At 43.3% G+C, this 24,434-nt stretch overlaps 1 long non-coding RNA gene across 1 annotated transcript in view; it reads right to left on the bottom strand.

Moving 5' to 3' along the window:
• The window catches only part of LOC144936740 (uncharacterized), a 106,944-nt gene that overhangs the window by 24,997 nt on the left and 57,513 nt on the right, over positions 1-24,434 (bottom strand). The window contains exon 2 of the long non-coding RNA XR_013637462.1: positions 10,807-10,927. This is a non-coding gene — a long non-coding RNA (uncharacterized LOC144936740). The remainder of the gene's footprint in view (positions 1-10,806; positions 10,928-24,434) is intronic.

Below are 24,434 nucleotides of genomic sequence, written 5' to 3'. Positions count from 1 at the left end.
GAGCGACGCTCACAACAACGAGCGGAGCGCCGAGTGGATAAATACAGCAAGTTGGCAGAGTAGGGGCACAGGTGGTTCATCGGCCACTCATCTCAGTCAGTCAACTCATGGCACCTGGGTCTGTCCCGTGACCTCCTGCCAGCGGGCGTTCGACACTTCACGTGGCCTCAACGTGCACATAGCCTGGCACAAGCGTTGTGGTGACGTCACCGCCACTTAGTGGCGATTGGCGGTTGTTGTTACCTTCTTACACTGCTCTAGAGCATCGAGATGAGGCTTTAAAATTTTTGTCAATGATTTCTAATTGTCCCCCATTAATAATTTACGTGTTTACAGTGCCTTTATTACCATAGACTGCCAGTACACTCACCGAGGTTAAGAACCAGGCTACAGTCTACATTATAGACTGCCAGTACACTCACCCAGCTTAATAACCATTGCTACAGTCTACATTATAGCCTGACAGTACACTCACCAAACTTAATAACCAGGCCTGTACACTCATTCCGATTAAGAACCAGGCTACAGTCTACATTAGTGGGTTTTTAGGGTTTTTATTATTTGTATTCACTTTCTTTTATTATTATTTTTCTATCTACATGACTTTACCGAAAGAACCAAACAAAATTAAGCATGTATTTTGCTCTATACGTGTGTGTGCATTGTTTTCGTCTGGGCGTTTATAAAGTTCTGCAATCATCTGCGGCCAAGAGACTGAATATAATTATTAAATGCAACCTTCATGTGTTTACATATTTGCAGTCAATTTGAAAACACAAGTTAAGTGCCTCTTCTAACTTAATTTATTGGTTAAATCTGTCCAGAGGAAATTTGAAAACTATGTTGTGTTTTTTTTATGAGCTCCAACTTTAGAGGATGAAAGCATCGATTGTGTTTAGCTGATCTTTCAAACAAACCATTATTTAGAAGCGCTGTTTGCTATGTTTTAGAAATTCGGACGAGTCACATTCATCTCAGTCATCTAACATCGTCTTAAGGGAAAATATTCTAGCAAGAAACGAGTAGAAAACACTTCAGTTTTAAGACTCATTGATATTCCTATTCTTTTAATGAACAGTTGTCATCATTACGCACTAATTATCGTAAATTTTAAAAGTGTTATCAGCTGGCTCCAGGGTTAATACTTAATTGCAGAACAGATTTTCGAGGCCACTTTCTGTACACTTTTTACCTTTAATTACAAACATTCAGAGCTGAATGGAGGAATCATTTTATCCGCGTGAGGGTGGGAAGTAGGCATTGTGAATGCTGATTTGGATCTGTTGCAGTATAAGGCCGAATCAAATGCAATGTCTAACCTCATTTGGAAGTCTGTGCCTCAAGTGGTGGTTATAGGAACCTGCCTTATCAACAGCACCTGACATTCCACACACACACACCGCAAAATGTGGCACGGTAATACAAACGACAAAACATCGCATTTTCAGCAAGCGACCTGTTCCGTTTAACTGAAATGACCACAAGTTTCTGCTTTTGTAAGCAATGCGTCTTGTGCGTTTGCTTTGTTATTAATGGACGCGGCCATCTGTTCGTTTGCCGAGCTATCGGAAACGTGTGTTTACCTGGACCCTAATAGCGGTTGATATGGTAAAGTATCCTCGCAATTTATTTCACTCCGAACGTAATAACTATTAATTACAGTTTGTGAAGGCCTTTAATTCAATTTTAACTCCAAGCACATGTTACAGCCCTCGGCATGAACTGAACACTGTGTAACGCCTGTCAAGAGAGGAGAGGGCCAGCTGACTAGTTTCATGTGCCCTCTTTTACTTTTGCAAAGGATATAAATAATTTTACGTCAGTTTACAAACTACACTACTTTCAATGTAAGTGTGCCAGGATCCCAATAAATTACTTTTGTTGTTGTTTTTTTTTTACAGAAAATGGGAGACTTATGACTTGATTTTTTTTGCCTGTCCATGAATGTGTGACAGTGTGCCAGTTTACAGTGTATAGCCATGTTGCAGTACAAACCAGTTTGGGCCGGTAATGGCTTTAGATAAACATAGCCGAGCAGCTGAGTATACACAAGCACAGAAGCACAGCACGCAGAGTGAGATGGACTTTAAGACCTAACCAAACGCATACTTCTCAACCTTAAATGTGTACAGTGCTGTTCATGCCTTAGAAAATTACTTTTGAGATCAATCCTCCCCTCTCTTTCTCTTCCACGACGTGGTCGAGACCCACTCAGTAGGCGATATATAAGACAAAAATACTGACCCAACCACATTTTGCCTGTCAGATCATGCAAGGGTGCAAACTAAAGAGTGGTGTGCCAGATTTCATGCCAACCATGATACCCGTGCCCTCTATGCTGGAATTAAACTGGATTGAATTTTATGCAAGCATTTAAATGCAATGCTCTTAGAAGGTTAACGGTTAATAGTTAATAATGCAACTTTTAGCTTTTAAAGGAATGGGTGGAAAAAAAACCCTGATAAAATATTAACAATTAGGAAAATGTCATTTGTTCAATATTTTAATACGTGAAATAGTGTACAGTCTGTATATGGGATGATGGGTTCACATTACTAGTGATCACTGTGTGGGGCACATCTCATGTTCAGCTGCACAAAGGATTAAAGGATCCCATATTCAATACAGGAGTGATCTTACCTTTCAGCAAATCCTCCGGTGGCAATGCTAGTGTGGGGCGAGGGCTGTGCTGGATGGGTGCTCTGGGTGATATGCTGAGTCACACTAACAAATGGGTGTCCCTTTGCCAATTTGTAACCGGTGTGTAGTCACTGAAGCGGCAACAAACTCTTTAGCTGCATTATACATGGGAGATAAGGACATAGCTCAGGTGGGAGAGCAGAGCGAGGCTTTGCAACCATGAGGTCCCGGGTTCAAATCACAGGCTGGATTGACTCATTCCATCATATTACGACGTTTCGATTGCAACACAAACCAAATTTGAGAGAGAGACGAAACACAGACACGGAGACACACAGACAGACACACACGCAGAGAGAGAGACAACACAGACACACAGAGAGAGACACACAACATACACATGAGACACACAACATACACATGTTGTGTGTCTCTCTCTGCGTGTGTGTCTCCCTGTGTGTCTCCGTGTCTGTGTTTTCTCTCTTTCTCAAATTTGTTGCAATCGAAACGTCGTACTATATTATTTAATTAATGTTTTATTGTTATTTTATTATTTCCCTTCTACGTGACTTTACCGAAACTACCAAAGAGTAATTCCTGAAGTCACGAAAGCTTTAAATCAAGTTTAATTCCATTATCATCATCATCTCTCCGAGATCAGGTTTGGGGCTGGTATTAGGGCTGAAACTATACCTAGATCAGTGAGTTGGAGGTGCACTTTATTGTGGCCACTGCTTAACTTGCCAACCTTCAACTACATAGTTCATGATTAACTCTGCTTAATATAATGCACTTAAAGAGTCTCCTAGAATAACCTTGAGGTTTCTTTTTCTACAGCAACTTTTCCAGATTGCGTGCGTGCGCGCGCGTGTGTTTTTCCATCGCACTAAAGAGAACTTCAGGAAATTGGATATCAACACAGGCAGTTGTGGACTAGATGTGCCCAACAAATGTTGAATTATATCAGCCAGTGGAGAGCAGTGGATTTCTTTCCTCACTGTGATTGATCCAAATACAGAGCTTCCTAGTGCCCCACGACCCAACCTCGAAACTCAATCAGGCGAGTCACAACTGCTGCCTACACACTACTTACACACATAATCAATCACCCAATTCCTTCCTTTAGAACCAGGTAAAGAAACACTGAGATACAATCTGTCTTTACATCTAAGACCTGGGTGTTTACAAATGCACAAGGCGGGACCTGGCATTATTGATTACACATTTATAATTGAATGTAATTATTAAAATTTTTGGGTGTGGGCCATGGTTAATAATACCGCAAGGACGCTAATGTCAACTTTTACAGCAAATGGTAGGCTTTTATAGATGTCGTGCAGAAATGACCAGAGAGTCATGGTGAAATCCAGGCAAGGGGTCATGGGAATCACGAAGGGGTCATGGTGGAGGGATGAAATGACCTCAAAGTGCACTATAATGAACGCTAAATTAAAAATAAGAAACATGTGAAATAAGTCCTCAAATAATGAATGTCTTTTAGAATGAGAAACGGCTACAAAATAATAATATAGTTTTTTGGAAAGCCTTACTAAGAATTTTTTTCAAGAAGGCCCTGTTTGGGATGCATGTTATTTCTTTCTGTGAAACTGAATTGCCTGGAGAAAGCTTAGGCATATGAAGGGACAACACCCAAACACTTTAGAGATAAGTCAGCTCCTTGCTTGATATACAATCATCGCATTGCCTGCAGATACATTTTTCACACGTAAGATAGCTCCATGTGTACATGACTTACCAGCTTGTCTGCAAGCCACTGCATTGCATGTCGTGGCTTAAAATTGATTCTCACACTCACGATGCATGCATTGGATCATGTGTGATTCATTTACCTTGAATGCAATAGGTACACATGATCCCTGCTGCCACTAGAGGCAACGACATGTTCTACAAACAGAAAGAGTGAATATGTTCTCGAAGAGACTGTGACCATAATTGTGACAATTCATTGCATCACGAGGGAGGAGAATTTGTTACAGACCAAATTACAAGTATGCACCACCACACCCGGCACTAGACTAATAATTCACAATTACTTTTTAAATGAGAATGCCTGTTTAAGGTCAAAGGGCATGGAATGTCATCGGGTGGAACAGGGAATAGACACTTTAAGTGAAGCACTCCGCATGAACCCACCCACCACCCAAAAGGCGTCCCAACACAACTTCTTAAAATTCCTTTCTCCAGGTGTGGCTTCTAAGTGAAAAGTGCCTGTACCAAATAACAAGCGTTCACATTAACACAAATGTGCCGCCCATCCACCAGGAATTTTAAAACATTCACGATGGATCGCTCCCAGAGTTAACCTGTCAGTTCTGGGTGAGAATCAGAGTGCTACAGGTACCATAGTTTTTCCGCCAAAAATATAATTCCATGTTAAAGTAAGTGGCTATTCGGTGCTTCATGGGAGAGAAATAATAATATATAGTAATGTATAATTCCATAACTTTTATTATACCATATATGTACTTGTGTATGTTTTTTTTTATGTGTGCTACATTTTGCCATATGTTCATTGTTAGAATTTTATAGATACTTAAAAAAAATTCAAATGTGGATTCGAATTATTAAATGAATGTTTTCAGAAATGTTACATTAATGTCGAATCTTTTAAGATGTGCTGACCTTTGTACACATCTTAGTAGAGTCTGAAAAAAAGTATTTTAATTCACACTCGCAAGATATGGGTCTCGGATGTTCTGTTGAAAAGTACATTCCCTTGAAGTCACATACACACAACATTTTATGGAGCTGCTATCTGGATAAATCACCATGCCATTACTGAAATACAATTTGAAGAATAATTTAAGATTCGAGAACATTTTGACTTCATACTGATTAATGGTTAAATTCTGAGTTTATGAGATGGATGACTATATACGCAGAGAGGAAAAAGTTCACCACTAATGTTTCCAGTTTGCCGCAAGGGAAATTCCTGGCGTAAAAATAATGACAGAATTGGTGACAAAAAAAATACCCCAAAACAGCCATTTACCAAAATAAAACATACTTATGCGTTGTATAATTACCTCTCATTATCACCACGGAAATTAATTAGCCAAAGTGCGGGCATCGGACGGTGCCATATTAACACCAAAGCGTGTGCCAAGAAGCGATTGTACCTCTCAAAGCAACACGTGCCTTGCACCTGTGTGCCGTCTGTTCACGTTATCGGCACAGATACGGGAGTGGCAGGTAGATAGTGGGCCCATGTGCTGCTAGCAGCTGTGTAAACCAGGGAGTCTGGACAAGGCAGCGGATGTCTGATTCTAGTCCACAAATTTCTGGCTGAGTTGACAGAAGCAAAAAAGCTGCCAACGAGACTCATTTGTCAGCTCTACAGCTTAATCCGAACAGCGTGACAAAATGCAAATGCATCTAACTCACCGGAGTTCAAATAGGAGTAATAATCACAGTCAAATCACAAATCTCTCCGTGCTAAATAAGTATTTGTCTATACGCGAATTTATTTCCCTTCATTGTCCTGAGCTAGAGGTAACATATTTCACATTGCTACACTTTCATTTGCAATAAGTGATGCACCAGCATACAGCCGTGCAACATTTATCAACCTTATTGCTAATACCGCTGCTTGTGTTGCCCAAGTTTTGAATTGAGGTTTTAGCCATTTGGGTTATACACTTATTCACAGAACTGCTCGTTTTTTGTGGCTCAAAAGAATATATAGAATATATATTTTAAACTGTAATTGTGTTGTTTTATAAATATCACCTTGATGATCATCATCGTGATGATCATGATGATAACAATGATTTCGATGATGATGACAATCACCATGAACCAAAGCACCTGGAATGCAGCCAAACTTATCAGATCTCAGAAGCTAAGCAGATTTGAGCATGGATAGTTCTGAGAAGGGCGACCGTCAGGCATAACAGGTATTATCGGCTGCTTTGGCGATACATGGTGCAAAGCAGGAGAATCCATTGTTGTAGTGTACTTCTGTGTTCCCACGTCTATGACCCCCACCTTCACCAGCCTACACTGACTGGTGAATTCTGGTCATATAACCCCTACGCCGCGCATGGCATGGGCAGGTCCTCATCCAGCAGCAGCGTGACAAAGGGTTTGTACGTGTACATGACAGTGATGGTGATGACATCAACGACGATGATGATGATGACGATAACGATGACAGCTACGATATGGTGGCGGTGATGATGGTGGTGGCGATGATGATGGTGATGAGTGATTTGGAATACCCACCAGACACATTCACAAAGCCACCGTTGTTCCGTCGGGCACATGACCAGGGCAACTGATATGCTGTGCCAATGAAAGATTAATGAATGTTTCACAGAAAAAGTGATTGTCCATGAAATTGTATTCAACTTGTTCAGAATTGTGTAAAAAGACATTTTGTTAACCGTGCAATTTTCATTGCTAAACTCTAAATTCCCTTTAATTACAGCTAATGCCACTGCTTGTGTTGCTCAAGTTTTGAATTGAAGATTTTAGTCATTTAGATTTGTCGCTTATTCACAGAACTACTCGTATTTGTTGCTCAAAATAATATATATAATACATTATTTTAAACTGTAATTGTGTTGTTTTATAATAAACAATAAATATAAAAATGCTATGGAGCTATAAAAGAGATGAAACACAGTAGACGTAAAATAAAAAGAAATTGCCCCACATTAACTTGCAGAGTTAGTAGATCTATACCGAGGTACGCGTCAGCTGTTTTTAGACAGTAACGCGATATTTAAAATAAAATGTAGTACCATTTATAAAACGTACAAGTACACATAGCAATGGAGAATAAATCAAATAGCAGAGGACGAAATGTAAAAGTATAACCAAGCAGGAATAGACGAACGGTTACTTGAGCGGGCAACTGCTTTATGTAAACGGGGCATTATGGAGTTAATACATTTACCAGCCATCAAGATTTTCACTTGTTCAGACACGGCTCCGGATAAGAAATGCCTGTTTGTGTTCGGGCAGTGTTGTCTTACGGCCGCGCGTTTAATTTTGCTACGAAACTGACACACAATGGGCCACTCTTGCACAGAGAAGTGTCATTCGATCTCTCAATGTCCACGAATGCCAGATAAGACAGCAGGCTCACTGTCCCCCGCACGAAGAGAATGACTTCGCTCACTGAGGGTGTGTTGAGCGCATCCGTGCCCGAGAGCCTGGATAAAGTTTCAAACCGGTCGGCCTCAAAACCCGATGGCGAGTGCGCGCTATCTCTGTGTCTCTGCGTAAGCTGCCATCCACGCCATTGTCGACAGACAGTCAAGGAGGGGGGGGGCATTAAGAGGTCATTTTCGGCAGTGGGAGATGTTACACAAATCAGCCACTTAGCTCCAGGGGAAAAAAGGGGGGGCGGGGGGGGCTTAGTGCCGCAGTTAGCATCAACAACAAAGAACCCCGAGGGGGAATGAAACATTTCCAGTATGTCGTCACTCTCACCTGCACACATGCAGGCAATGGGTTAACACACGTGGCTTACCGGCTGCTCTTTTATAAGTATAATACATTTCGAGAGTATATTTTCCGAACTGAAATCGCTTTCTATATCTAGCAGTGGCCAACACACCGGACGTTTAATGGATAAATGTGCTTGTTAAAGTTGAGGAAGTGGTATAAGCGCTGGCTGAGGTCTGAGTCTTCTTGAGCTGAATTCTTTACTCTGCGTACAGAGCATCTTTCACGCATGTGGCCACTAAAGCAGCTTTATTGGCTGATAAACTGAGTACATGCATGCAAGCCCAGAGACTACAATCTGTCACGTTTATTATCTGGGTCTTGCTTTCAACATTTTCTTTGGCAGCAGATTGACCACGTTGGCATTAAATTTATTGCCGTTGCATGGGATTTACATCACAGCGCCTACCACTTTTATTTACTTATAAATATTTTGCCTAGGCATATCATCAGGATCCCCCCCCCCCGCCGCCACTATGAAAAACATTTCAATGTTATACAATAATAGCTTTAGTATCCAAAATCTGTGTGTGATGTGTGCATCTGTCAATGCGTTACACCACACAAAACACAACATCTACTTTTCAGCATGCCTTATTCACTGACAGGGCTAGAATTGTTTTTTTTTACATATCAAGCCATCCATATGTCGATGGAATTTGCCTCTGCATTTTCACTGACCTGTGCACAGCCAATGGATGTTAATTGACTGGCTTTGATGAATTGGTGCCCGACTATCATTATACTGATCCTGTGAAGAGGGAATCTAAAGCCTTCTACAGATTTGCACATGCTCCTGTGAGCAAACACGCCTGCGTGCAGCATTTTTTTGAACTCGAATTCAAGGGCGGTGGCTCCCCCAGGGGCGTTTAGATTGGCACACGCCAGGTGCATAACTGTTAATTGGCATGGGTTTACCTACGGTGGTGAGCAGCACACGTAACTCCAAAGCCGCAAGGTTGTAATTTGGTCGAATGGAACCTTGTTTAGAGCACATGACTCACAGTGGGGGGAGCTTGTGAGTTCGAAGCCTGGTCAGAGATTAACTCAGCTCTTCATCCCTCCAGGGGGCGATGTGAGTACCTCTTTTGTAGAAATTCACCAAGTGGTTCTCAAGTGTCCCATTGTCATGGGAACGTGGAATTTCCACCACAGGATTAAGGGGCTGTCCACCGATTTGTTGGCTTGGTTTTAAGCAGCAAGGCAGCTAGGCGGTTATGGGGCACCGCCTGTAATCCAGCAGTGTGTGAGGCGAAGGTTGGTGGACCACTGCAACAAATGTCGTGAAACTCCCTTCCCGTGTGCGTTGAGGTGCCGTTCCCTGACTACGGGGATCGAGCGTTGCACCCTCGTGTCTGTTTGTTTTCTCCTCGAGCTCTGGTTTCTTCCCAATCGTATAAACGCCCATTATATTATTGATTGTCTGAAAACATCTTAAAAATAAAAACCCAATGCAGGGCCGTGGTGAAAAAGAGTCATATGACTCAGTGTGGCTTTCATGGATACATAAATATCTGTAAAGTAAAGACACTTTGACTGTTGACTCCACAATTCTTAAGTAGCAGAAAAAAATACTTTAAAAGACCATTCAGGTACAATATAACAACACTTACAAGTGAATACTATCCTGCTTGTAGTCAAGTACTGAGTTAGAGATGAAACGCATCACCTATTCCTGTTCAGGAAATGCAGGGTAATATTGTGCCCTTTTCAATTTGTCCTGTCATAACTGTTTTAAGAGGTAAATACATGGGTGACGCATGCACACAGTAAGTAGTCGCACAACAAAGCAGAGTATATTTAACGTGCATGTTATCTTTGTGTCTAGGGCAGGTGCTTGCTCAGTATAAGTGTGCATTGTTAAACCAATACAGACTTTGTCCCAACCGCTGTACTCTCTCAGACAAAGCAGGTGCACGTGTGCTCACGGATTGTGCATGTGTATTCACAGAATAAACACCCAGTGTGCATGTGCGCTGCGGCGTGCTTACCAAAGGCGTGTGCGTGTGTGTGTACCCACAACAGTTTCTTAGTTTTATAGTAATAATGCTCCTATAAATCTCAGGTATATTGATTGGCGTACTGTTATCGGCAACAGGCCAGTGCTGTGGCAGAGAGTTCGACTCGCAGCTGGAAGCATGCAAGTTCAAATCCCGGTTCGGGGGAGGGTCAACTACGTCCTTCGTAATCCCTTAGGGAATTTAACAGCGGTCGTCTGACGGAGAGACTGGTACATACCATGTGAACGTGGAATTTCCACTACTGGCTCAGGATCACCCGATTAAGATGAGCACCACCTTGTGCGGGGAGACGCGACCTGGCTTCGCCAGTGACACAGGTTTTCTATCGGCTCTACTCAACATTCCTCATTTCTTGTCATTGCCACGCACGGCCCAAGCCTGCCAAGCCCCACGACCTCATCCCCACTTTCAGTGACAAAAGCCTGCATCTGCCTGTGTGTAAATGGGGTACGTCAGTGCTGTCAATCATGAGCTCGCACGAAGCGAACAATGAGCATGGTACACAGTACGCCTCTCGCCATATGGTGCGTTTATTCTGCATGATACAAACTGCGATCCTCATTGCTGTGTACACAAACGTGGCAATCCCTTTTGGGCGGTGTCAACATCCGACTGCGAAGGGTTCCGCGGGTGTGCTGTATGAGCTCTGTGATGTGCTTATGGGTCGTACCGTGCGTCGGTCGGCATAATGTCTGACGTTTCGCTCCCGAACTGGATGTTCAATTCCTGAAGAAACTCCCAGCACGTAGAGTGAAACTTTGGGCATCGTGCCAACCAGCACAAGGTACAACCTGAAAGCAACATCAGAGGTCAGGTTTTTTTTATATGTAGTGAACTATGAGAATACTCTGCAATGCCCAACCAGAGGTAGCCATGCCTTGTTTTCAGCCGTGAAATAACTCCATCATACAGGTTTTTTTGGGTCAGATCGCGTAAATATATAAATATGTTGTTAAACCCCGCCACCACCGACACAGCCAACTAGTAAGGGTTGTCACGTAAACAGAACGTGGCCAATTCGTCACTAGTACAGCACACCTGTGTGTTGGACAGCCAAGCCATAACATTTACAATCTGAGTATGACATTTCGACTATATATTTACGCGATCTAACCGAAAAACCCTGTATTATGGATGATATTGGTCGCGAAAGCCTACGTATTAAACGTGAAATAACCAATTACGAGCCATTATATTGTGCTGAAATAAAATACACACAGTGTCCCGTCAGTTCATCGATGTTATCTGGATAGGTTGTGAAGGTGCTTTTACTGGCAATGGTGGTAATGAATGCCTGCCATCCAATAGCTTGAAAATGGATCTGATGGACATGGGCGTGCAGTATAACACTAAAAACTAAACTATTTTTATTTGATCAGGTAAGGCCCACTGAGCTATGTAGCTCTTTTTCAGAAGCGACCTGGCCACAAATGATAGCTCAACGAAGTGGCTTATCATGTGGAAATGTATAGCAGCCAAATACTCTAAAGGCTTGTTTGTAAATGTAGGAGGGGGAATCAAAGGGAGCCGGAGAATAATTCACACGACCACGGGGAGAACATGCAAACTCTAAATATACAGGCGTCAGGGTCGGCATTGAACCCATGAATTCCTGCATACCAGATGAGGTCGTCAACACATCGCGTGTTCCGCTTGTTGCAGAAGTGTGAACCCGACACGCACCCTGATTAATAGTGTGAGTGTATCAACCAACAAAGATCTCCCTTATGCTTAACGGTGACTGCTTGCGATCCCGTGACATTATAAAAAAAAATAGTCGGCCACGTGTCCCAGTGTCAATTTTTCAAAATTTGAAAATGTACCCATAAATTGCTCAAGTGGATAAAGACAACGTAACATCATCGCTCCCTACTAATATACCATGCCCCATGTGTTAAGCACAGCACCTTCATGATATCCTTGCGTTAAAATAATAGCACAAATACCAGACATACAAATAAAAACAACTATTCAATGCAGTTTCAGGAATCGAGCCTATTGCGCTGGTTTTCCCTGGGCGCTCTGGTTTATTACCACCTGCAAACTTTATTGCAAGTGACTCCGTAAAATATTCCATGCAGGATCCTCCTTAAAAGGTCCCGAGATTCAATGAGGTTTTCCTGAATACAGAGATAAAGGGGCAGCCCTTAAGTTTCTTTCTCACACAACGACTGGAATAAGGGCGACAGAGATCCCCTATAGAGGGTATTTGGTCTACTCTTCCACACTGGTCAGGCGTCGTCTTAGGGGCCGTCCATAAGTGACGTCACGCGATTTTGGACGATTTTTTACCCCCCCCCCCACCCCCGTCGTCACACGGCGTCACAAAAGTCAGACCCCCCCCAAATATGATGTCACAAAGCTCTGCCCCCCCCAAAAAAATATAAAACATGCTTCAAATCGCTTTAAACTATTGTCATTGTCGTGCGTATTTAATGTGGCGCTGCACTCTGATGTTGGAGGAGAATTTATTAAAACGTATATTTAATTAAGTAAAACGTGCTGTCTATATTTATTTAAAGTTGCGCATTTTGATGTGACGCCACATTTCTCAACCCCCCCCCCCCTCGTCACACATCCTCACAAATGTCTGACCCCCCCCCCCCCCCAGGTGCGTGACGTCATTTATGGACGGCCCCTTAGGGGCGCTCCGATGGCTAGATGTCAACTACCTCGCCTGCTATACAGGAGGTTGTGGGTTAGATCTCGACCCTGACGCCTGTTTGTTTGGAGTTTGCATGGTTGGAGTTTGCATGTTCTCTCCATGGTCGTGTGGAGTTTTCTCCAGATTCGGATTTTCCCTCCACATTTAGAAACATGCGTTTAAAGTATTTGGCTGCTAAACATATCCACGTAATAAGCCACTTCGTTGGGCTATCATTCGTGGCCAGTTCGCTACTGAAAAAGAGCTATATAGCTCATAGTTTAGTTGAACTAGGAGGACTCACACTCCCTCCACCACACGTGACCTGCCAATCTACTAACCGCGGTGTAACCCATTCACACTGCTGAGTGGACAGATGCAGTGGCGGGATTTAAAAAGAAACAAAATGACCACGCGCTGTTTCAACTGTGACGCCAGTGAATAGAACTGGAGGTCTCTGGTTTAGCAAAGTTCAGTGTGCTCACCGTTAAACGAGGCGTTCTGCGTCGCATTATTGCAGAGCGCAAAGAGCCCCGATGAAACCTGTACAGCTGACATCTTTGCCAACAATGGGCACACGGGCGAAGCGTGGAATTGCACTCGCTTTCGATTGCCGCCTCTCAACACACAGAGCCCCAACTCCTTGTGTGCAGAGCAGCGCTCGCAGCTTCCCCTTCATGAATACAATCGGCGAGCAGGCGACAATCCCACCCATTTAGGGCAATGAAACATTAATTTAACAATATATATACAAATATCTTGATTTGAAGCTTTCGTGACTGCAGGATTCCATACTCTTTGGTTCTTTCGGTAAAGTCACGTAGTTAGAAATAAAATAAATAAAATCACTTAGTGATTTGATTCCTGATTTCTTTTATTTTATTTCTAACTACGTAACTTTACCGAAAGAACCAAAGAGTAATATATATATTCATTCGCAGCATGAACATCTATCCGCTGCGTCGTTTCGTACACCTGTTTCCACGTGCGCATGAGCCGTGCCTCGGCCACGCGCGCGTCCAACTCACCACTCGGAGTGCGCGCGCGCGCGCGCGTGTGCGTGAGCACCCCCCGTGCATCTCTCTAAGAGCGCCGAGGCGTGCGTGCATGCAAATGTCTCTGTACGCCTCCGTGTTTGAACGGCCCGTGAGGATACGTCTCACAGGAATGAATATAAGTGAGGTTGCGTGTGCAAGGCTTGGGGTTTTTTTTGTTGCTAGATTTTTGGTGACGCTTCTTTGATTTATCATATTATGGCTAAAAGATGGCAAAGCCATTTTGTTCATGACTAGAGCATTGAATAAAGGGATGAGTCGCCTTCGAATTACTCCACTAGCGCTACTGCCGTGGTTACTGTCCCTGTAAAATGCATTCATTGCTTGCTTCACCAATGTTGAGGACTCGGTCTACCAGTTGTCTCATCCATACTGTGACTAACCACCACACTGAAGGTCACGTCAACTCACTTACTCCCCACACTGCAGGTCACAACTCACTCATTAATCCACCCACTCACCACACTGCAGGTCACAACTCACTCACCCACTCACTCACTCACCACACTGCAGGTCACTTCAACTCACTAACTCACCACACTGCAGGTCACAACAACTCACTCACTCACTCACCACACTGCAGGTCACAACAACACCCTCACTCACCCACTCACCACACTGCAGGTCACAACAACACCCTCACCCACCCACTCACCCACTCACCACACTGCAGGTCACAACAACACCCTCACCCACCCACTCACCACACTGCAGGTCACAACAACACCCTCACTCACCCACTCACCCACTCACCACACTGCAGGTCACAACAACACCCTCACCCACCCACTCACCACACTGCAGGTCACAACAACACCCTCACTCACCCACTCACCCACTCACCACACTGCAGGTCACAACAACACCCTCACCCACTCACTCACCACACTGCAGGTCACAACAACACCCTCACCCACCCACTCACCACACTGCAGGTCACGACAAGTCACTCATTAACTCACTCACCACACTGTAGGCCACACCACCTCTCTTTCTGCTTCTCCTCTCGCTCTAAGTAATTATCTGCCTTCAAAATTTTCCCGAACCTCTTACAACTGTGCTGAATTCAACAAACGTGTTGACTCTTATATAGTAAAACACGTTGATGGCTGCTGTTTCTTGCTGGACACTTGGCACATTGGGCCTTTGGGCCCTGTCCTCAGCAACTGTATTTTAAAAACAAACATGTTGGGCGGGTAAATTGATTGTTCAGAGCCCTGACTAGGCATGTTATGATGTGGTCTCCGATGATTCGACAAATCGTCATAATTTGGGTCAATGCCTGATTAAAAAATCATTCATTTGTAGTCTCGCTTGCGTTGTCTCAATTTGTCCTGTCCTGCCTTGTTCAATCCATCAGCCTAATAAAACATACTTTCATAATGTGCATATAATTATGAAAAATCACAATGATAATAGCCATAACAACTTCTCCAAGCAATGCAGCAAGGCAAAGCCGTTACAAGGGGGGTGCCGATCAAACGACAAAAAATATTCAACATCCGTCATTAGTCCATTGCAGTGAGACACAGACGAAGTGTCACTGCCGGCTACTGATGAAATTAATTGGGAGCGAGAGCTTGGACGACGGCAGTGACCCGGCAGCTCAGACTCATCCCAGTCGCCGAAGAGCCTTGTCATGGGGACGTTACAAACGCCGCGTATCCGACCCTCTGGTGGCCGAGGTATTGGGCAGAGAGGGCGCAGCAGAGGATGACTATGGAGACGTTACACCGTGCACTAATACCAAACCTGCGATCCAGCACGGTTGGCTCCGTACGGTGCGAAAGAAGTTCAACTGGTCGGGGCGGACATGTGATGGTCCCATATATTATATTTGACTCTCATTAGTTTCGATATGCATGTTTTGATGATGTGTATATGTGTGGGCGGAAAATATATGTTTTAAATCAAGTAATGCATTCAATTGCTATATTCCCAGTAACGATGCTATAAACTAAGTGTTAGTAAATTATATTTTGGTAAGCCAACATCAGAATCGCGAATTGGGCGAAACAATTAAATTAATCTTACAATAAAATTGTTTTTAAAAGTGGCTATGCATTTCTACATACACTGCATCCTTATGCACATGTGACTATGCATACGTTGTGTGAATTACTGTTGTACCTCGCTTCATATATTAACATAATGCATAGTGATGTACCCCCCCCCCCCTTTGTCAATCTGCTCTAGATGCTGACCTCCCCACGACGTGGGCTATGGGGGTTTGTGTGACGATAATTCATTGCGCTGGTCCGTGTCGCTGATGATGAGGGTGTGGGTCAGGACCGGTTAACTAACCAATTCGCCACTGACGTTAGACATCACCTAGGAAATTATACTCAGTAGCGCACTTTGCTCATCACCGTGCCACTACTCTGACCATTTAAAATAGAGTGCTAACATTCCCTTTAATATCTGCAGGCCATTTATATGGTAATCCAGCCACGTAGAACAGTGGTTGGAGTGCATCGCTCACAAGCGGAAAGGTTTTGAGTTCATATCCTCGGTTGCGCGTCGACTCATCCCTCCATCGCTCCAGGGTCAAAACATTTCGGACAATTTTTTTTTTCGGGGGACATTACCACTGGGCGTCCTGCTGTGCCTGCGGAGAGAATGTGGAATTACCGCCACTGCAGCGGGAGACGACCATCACTCCGCACTCATTTGAGCTGAAAGAAACTTCGCTTTTTTTTTTACTGCTAAACAATAAGAATGCCTGTGTCATATTGACACAACGCAAAGACATCTCCAGTTTTAGGGCATTGTGGCAAAGTAACGCCGCAATAAAAGGTGGGAAGGGTGAAAAAGGTGAAACTGTTACAGCCATGAAATTCCTCGCTCACGTCACTGCCGATGGAAGAGCCTCCACTCGAGGCAGCACAAGAGAAGCCCCTCGAGAGAGTGGTTGGGTCGCCTCGTCCACGCTGCTCAGACATCTCGACAAAGGTGCGAGTACCCACAGTTTACCCCACTCGAGCATGACCTGAGCATGAACTGCGGTGTCCCCATTTATACTGCTGAGTGGACAGTGGTAGCGGCTGGTGGGGAGGGGGATTAAATAAACTTACCCATTGACTTAAAGCGTTCGTGACTGCAGGAATTCATACTCTTTGGGTGTTTCGGTAAAATCACGTAGATAGAAAAATAAAAATCACGACGTTTGGATCGCAACACAAGCAATCATCTTCAGGTGAAAAAAATACAGCAGGATAACTGCTGAGGCAGAAGAAATATAAACGTTGTGATTTTTTAAAAATAATTTTTCTATCTATGTCACTTTATCGAAATACCCAAAGAGTATAACTTACCCATTGTCTCAACTGACCTCCAGTGTGCTCACATTATATACACTATCAGCAGCATCCCCACAGTTCAACATGCATAGGTAAGTAAAATGTTTATTGTGGGTATCAGGCTATGTCTGTGAATATGCAGCATGTTCATTTTTCCAATCCAGTTCCAAGTAATCCAATTAGAATAATGCTGTGGCAAATGTCACGTGACTTGCGTGGTGTCACGTTGAACATCGTGAGAGTGAGATATACGCTTTGCGACCTCGATTGTGATGAAATGGCGTTGGTGATTTGTACCATTTGTTGGTCATGAACAGGGGGTCTGCAGCATGCGGCTCTTTAAGGGCTGCTTCTTGGCAGTTGTTTATTAAGGACCACTGTCTCGCATTCACATGCACTGCGGCTCTTGAATTATTGAGTGTTTGACCGAATTCGCAAAAAAAATGTCTCTTCTTGTTATTTTGGTTGCCGACACCCCGGTCGTGTAAGACACTGGCATGGTTTTTGCCAGGGCATTGATTGCAATATTTGTTTTTAATTTTGCCAGGTAACGCCCACTACTAAGCTACATAATTATTTTTCAGAAGTGACCTGTGCCACAAATAATAGCCCACTGGAGTGGCTTATTACATGGAAATTGATAGCAGACAAATACACTAAACGCACGTTTCTAAATGTGGAGGGAAAAACCGGAGGAAACCAGAGAAAATTCCACGCAACCACGGGGAGAACATGCAAACTCCAAATATACAGGCGTCAGGGTCGGAATTGAACCCACGACCTCCTGTATACCCGGCGAGGGAATTCACATCTCGCCACCGTGACTTGGCAAGTATAGTTTCTTCAGCCCCCTGCCTGAACCTCCAAGCCCCAAGGCCTCATCCAAGATGTTTGGCCAGCGTGGAAGATTAGGCCAAACTACCCTCTAGAAGGGCTCTCTGGAGCTCCATCAGTCGAGGCCCTTCTGCCAGCAGTGGCGTGAACAAGCAATTGCAGAGCTGCGCCTTTACCTTGTTTTACCGTTATCATGATTTTTCCAATATTCAAGCAAAATGTAACATTTGCCAACACGTAAAAGGGACCCTAAATATATATCGTGATGGATGAACATCTGAGAAGAACTGTATACTCCAGTGTTGCCGTTGTCACAATAACAGGCCATAAATTAGGTGGTTGCCAGTATTTCCATAACAAAGGTTCCAAAATATAATCAAAACATAGAGATAATAAAACATAAACTACACACAATGGAATTTTACACACATGGAACATTGTGGGTTTGTTATGAAAATATCCGAGAGCATTGTGACAGGAATGTGAGCTTGTCAGGACTAGTTTGTTGGCATTTTGAAGGGGGGAAAAATTAAATGAATTTTTTTTAAACATATTACTCCTATAAACATGAGGAAACTTGCCTAGGCTGTGGCTTGCATTGTGAAGTTGTTATTAAGAGTCAAAATGAGGAATTCAACCACCACAAAACAACAGCTGTCAAATTTCTAGCCATACATTCACTGTGTGTCCATTTATACAATGTTTACACGTACTGGTGCATTGATACATACACAGCAATATATAAAGTCCCACATTTGGTCTTTCAAAGTACTTACAGAGTGGCATGGCAAGTGCTACTAGCAAGCAGCTTTAATGCCAGCATGGCACATATTGAGGTTGGTGTTGGCAGCGTGATGTCTGGTGCTGGCAAAACCACTCTTTCCAGGGCTAATGTTCAGAGGCACACTGCGCCAGGTAATAATTTTACACTGAATCAACCCAAGGGAGAGTCAAACCAAGGCAATACAAAAACTGGCACTGGTGTTGCACATAATCAGAAATGGAAACTAAATTATTAGCTTCACAATACAATTTGTTTTCCTACACCATACGGTGTGAAAGAAGTTCAACATACATATACCCCAAACTAATATAAAGACATAGATCCCCCGTATAGCCTTCACACACTGTTGGGATGAAAACTGTTAACAAGCACATATAAAGGCCAACGTGGTACACAAAAGAGGGTGATGTGGCTAGCATCATACCTGGTCACATGTGTCTTCCCAGTGGTGATGTCAATACACCACACCAGCTTTACTAATTTAACGCTGAGTAGACCTAGGGAAGCCCAAGACTGGTTCGAAAATGCACCACTGATGTCGGCCCGTGAGCAGGAATTGAACTTGGGTCACTGGGTTCAAAGCAGAGTGTGCTGACTACTACGAAGGCAAAAATACAAACATCCCCTGTATAGCCTACACAGCATTTGCCCCAAAAGTCTGTCAAGGCTATACGGGGGATCTTTGTTTGTTGCCCTTTGGGACACGCTCATTCAAAATCGGCCGCATGTGAAGGAGGTCAGATTTGTAGCTCATTCAATTCCAAAAATACTCACTGTCAGTGGATACACCCCCCCGTTTCCTGTTCAACATTAAATTGTGCACACAATGTTATATGTTTTGACGAAAGTACGTTCTACGTGCCAAGGTGGAAAACATCTTCACTTTGCAATGTGAACATTATCCATGATGTGTATAATTTACGTAAGCGTATTACCTGGAAAATTTGGTGTGTATGCCAGAGGCTCCATATTTAAAATATCTCCAAAGAAGAAATGTGCCTTGTGGAGTTAAATTATCTGGTTTGAAGAAAATAATGTTTTGTGTGCACAGCAGCAGCAATCATCGTCATCGTATTTCTATTTTTGCATTCATGCTCACCATGTGTTAAGGCGGAACATCCACTAATCAGGGTACAGTGAAACACAGCCCGTAATTTAGTTGCAGGTCATTTTTTATTCTTCAATATAGGGACCCACTGAACTTAGATGCAATGGCCAACCCGTGGGATATTTAAAATGCAATTGTGAATTAATTTCAGGGCAGACAGAGCCCTTTGTAACATGCTACTAAAATGTGCCGGTGTGGTGGTGGGATGCAAACTTTTGACCTGTGGGGTCAGAGTTGTGATCTGATGTGCGTGCACTCTTCCCACAAGGTCTCTCCAAATGGCTTTGGAAATGCACGTTTAAGCTTTTCCTGGTTTATGATGAAGAGATAAGTTCACTGCAAACTTCTGTTCCAAATTAAAGTTCAGTTTCCAAGCTAAACACGTATGAATGTGGAATTTCCCCACCACTTATGGCCACCGATGAACATGAGCTGTTGTGGGTATCCCATCACTGGCCCACGATGCCACACACACTTGCGCTCAGTGCACACAAACCCGTGATGTGACAAAAGAGGCCAGAAGGCACCGCGGCACACAACGGAACTCACGCTTAATCCTCAAACCCTTTCACCCGACCGCAATACGTCGCAACCGCATGCGATGCATTCGCTCAGCGCTCGGGCGAGGAGACCGCCACCGGTGATAAGACGAGAGTGGGCATTTAGCGCCCTTAGCATGAGCAGATTTCCGTGATCGCTGAGCGGACAACCCAGCTCGGCCGGCATGAAATGCACACACTGTACCTCCCTGCTAGGCTTTGCGCAGCCCAGGGTAGATTATACCGCGGTGAAAAACTGGGGACGGCTTGGGTGTTTGACGCAGTAACAGGCACAGTTTGTGTTTCCTCCCTGGCGGCGGAGATTAGATAGATATCGGCGCTAAGTCCGTGGGCCATTACGCATCATAAAGGGCTGTGAAATCGGTTTGGTAGAAGACAGATCCCACAGATCTGGCAGTTCGGAGACCCACCTCTTCAAAGATACTGTAAATCCTAGGAATCTGAGGCGCAGATGTGGCAGCTGGAGTGTAAATCCATCATTTCCAATTGTCATCAACAGGCTGAATGTCTTTTTAACCCCTTTAGAGAGTTATTCTCCAAAGAAAATGAAGTATTATTGATGTCTTATGATGCTGGTTTCATTTTATTGCATTTTTCTTTTCACCGAGCAATTGCGAACAAATTATTTTATTTATAATACAACATATTCACTTACAAACAAACAAAAACTGAAAAAAATACACAACTGCCCAATTCATATTGCCCATGACTCATTATAATAGTATATAATTACACAATTGCGTGATAATCAATCACAGTTGAAAATGTTTAGGTCTATTTTGCATAACGAGCTTCTAGACGTATGTTTACCAGGATAATGTGTTTTAATCACACAAAGCTTGGAGCAGTATCGCTTTCATAGGGGATCATCAGAATGTCAGACATGCTAAATAAACACTGCTGATTACCAGATGTTATTCGTAGGAGATATCTCTGTAAATGATGGGGCCCTTCTTGTTGGTGTGATAATTTACGTGTTTTAATGAGCGGTCAAGTTCAAAATTCCATCATGGCCAAAGCCGTTAATGCCACCAAACCTCGCCAATTCTCTCTACCCCTCCGTCAGATCAAGCAACCGTTGCACTGTAGACACGCCACCTGTAAGATCTGTCTGAACAGCATCCCACCATTCGGTCTGTGGTCTTCCCCTTGGTCATCGGACTCATGGAGACCCAGAGTGAGGTAAATTATCAAATAAATGCACGACGGTATCTTGTATCCAAAGTAACCTCATGTTGTTTATGGTACACCATCACCAATAAGATCAGTACAACACGACTATGGTTTACCATGGCATATCTTAAAACAGATCCGCACGTTTAACCGCTGAGGAATGATATGATCTGGTGGTAGTAGGAGTATGCTGATACATCGGTTCATCGATGAATATAGATTCTTAGCTCATTACATATTCATCTATTTTGCACATGCAATGATTCATGTACAGTATTTAAATTGGTATGTTGAACGTTATGGGTTCACGTGACCCCTTCAGCCACTAGAGGCCGCTACGTCCACTGCAATGTAAAAAGTGAAAAGAGCTCTTGAATCAAATCGCAAACAAGGTTATTGTGTAACCCCCCTGTCACATCGGCATTTGCCTCACAAGCCAAGTCCTGGAGTGCTGCCACCAAACACGCAGCCTAACTTCAACAATTTGTTGTCTTGGTTCAAGTCCAGATGACTTAGGTTGGGCCAAGTGAGAGATGGCTGAAATGCAGCATTGGCGTATGGTAGAAAAGTCCGGTTGCCCAGTCCCGCAGTCCGACCCTTTGCTCTGAATATTCCGAGTGATGGCAACAGCAACTTGGCCTGATAGGGGAAACCTTGGCAATGGATTCAGCCGTTCCACTATTGACCAGCAATTCTCTGGACTTTCACTTGTTGACATGCTTAGTTGTACAGGCTGGGGATGCTTCCCTCCTTATAAAGTAGTCCCTCGGTTAACGATTGTAATCCGTTCCACGAAAAACTTACTGTTAACCGAAATATCTGTCAATCGAATTCACTTATAAGTTGAAAAATATGTAAAAATCACTGTGTCTGCAAGAGAGCTATTTCCACTGCCAAAACAGAAGAAGTAATGTGAACAAAGCCAGTCGAGATATAAACGCTCACAAATGGGCGTCGCTGATTGGGTGAGGGCATGGCTCAGATCACTTACGAGTGCTTGGATTGGCCGAAATTGGCGCCCGCATGCATGACGTAAGCATACCGCTAATCAAAATGTTAACATATTCTTAGGTGTTTTCGGTGAAGTCACGTAGGTAAAAAAAAATTTAATTAATAAAAGTAATTTTACATTTTTACCTACGTGACTTTACCGAAAAAAACCTAAGAATATGAATCCTTGCCGTCACGAAAGCTTCAAATCTAGAACAAAATGTTAACGTTAGTCGAAACCATGGGGTCCTATGGGAGGCAAAACGTTCGCCGAAAAACCGTGAACCGATGTCACTGTTAACCGAGGGACTACTGCACAGCACACGTCATTTTATCAACTCACAAATTGGCCATGGTAAAATTACGTGCATATATACATTTACTTTTAGATGGATCAGAAAGGGTGGGGGTCAGGGGGGTGGAACAAGGGTATGAATGAATTAATCCATCGGTGAATAAGCGAAGACCAGCAAATTTAGGGCATCCAAGAAAAACTCCAGTATGTTGAAAGCAATAACCCCAGGACTGGAACTCACAAGATCATAATGCTGGCTTGCAATCTCTTGTGTAAATTGGTCACCAAATGGAATTTCAGATAAACTAGATGCACTATAAAGGGGGTACCAGTCCAAAATAATACTCATTTAAATGCAAAGAACAGATCATTCTAGCTGTCCATGTCTCACGTGAAGTAAAGGCGCTATTTAATTTGAGTGGCAGAAGGAATATCTTGAAGGCAACTGTTGTGCCAACACATTAGACCAGGCATCAGGAGCCTGTTTTTAATTAATCCTGGATTTCTACAGCAGGGAAGTGAGCCGCATATATGACCAGCATTGGTGATTGGTCTAATTGGGCCTGCCTGGAAGGACCGTAAAACCATGAATTTGCATCAGTCACAATGGCAGAAGTGTGGTTGGTAATTTTAGCTTTGTGTGTGCATGTGTGTATGTATGTGCGTACTCACACACACGTGCACACTTACACACAAGAGAAATCCAGCTGTTCGTGATGATGTGCTGGAAGATCATAGAAATGAACCAATTTTGCGCATAAACCCAAACCTTAGATAATTGGAGTTATTACAGCAGATAATTGGAATTTTCCAATTAGCCACAATTTAACACAATTTACATAGCAATTTTACAGGCTCTGTGTTCTATATGTTGCACGTGTTTATTTACACGGAGGGGATGCGGCGCAGTGAAACATCCCCCACGACTGACCGTGGATTGGGGGAGGCCTTCCTCCATCAATGACTGAAAAATAACAGCCTGTGAATTATTATTATTATTATATAAATGAACAGAATGTACACAGGCAGTGTGTGCTCACTATTTGATTTGTTCTTTTTTCAAGTGTGCACAAATCAATGAAATACAAACAGCACGGCACCAATAATCTCTTGCAGAGACATTACAAGATTTTAAAAGCCAATTCAATGGGCTCTTTATTTAACCCAGATTTCTAGAGCATGTATCCTATTATTGGTCACTTAGAGATTTCCAATACAGCATTAAGTTAATTGTTTTTTGTTTTTACATTTACAGCCATTTTGCAAATGAGATGAGAGGCGCAGATCCATTTCAGGCATCACACGGGAGAATCGTTCCACCCGGCTGGAACAATAATACATTTACAGTTGCCTGCTCAAGGGCTGAAACCCAGGACCTTCATAGGTGTGTGCTCAACACAAGACGCACAACATTAGAGCTCAGATCCAACAGAAAGCAGTGTACGTGTTACGACATTTGAAACACCAACACTTAGTGCCTTGTTACGAGCTGTAAAATGACTGTTTTGGAATCTCCGAGCCACAGACAACCGATGACGTAATGTTGCTTAGCCACT

Source organism: Lampetra fluviatilis, chromosome 17, assembly GCF_964198595.1.
Source record: "Lampetra fluviatilis chromosome 17, kcLamFluv1.1, whole genome shotgun sequence".
In the NCBI taxonomy this organism is placed as follows: Eukaryota; Metazoa; Chordata; class Hyperoartia; order Petromyzontiformes; family Petromyzontidae; genus Lampetra; species Lampetra fluviatilis.
The sequence above is the reverse complement of the archived record's forward strand: the minus strand, read 5'-3'. Positions and strand labels throughout refer to the sequence as shown.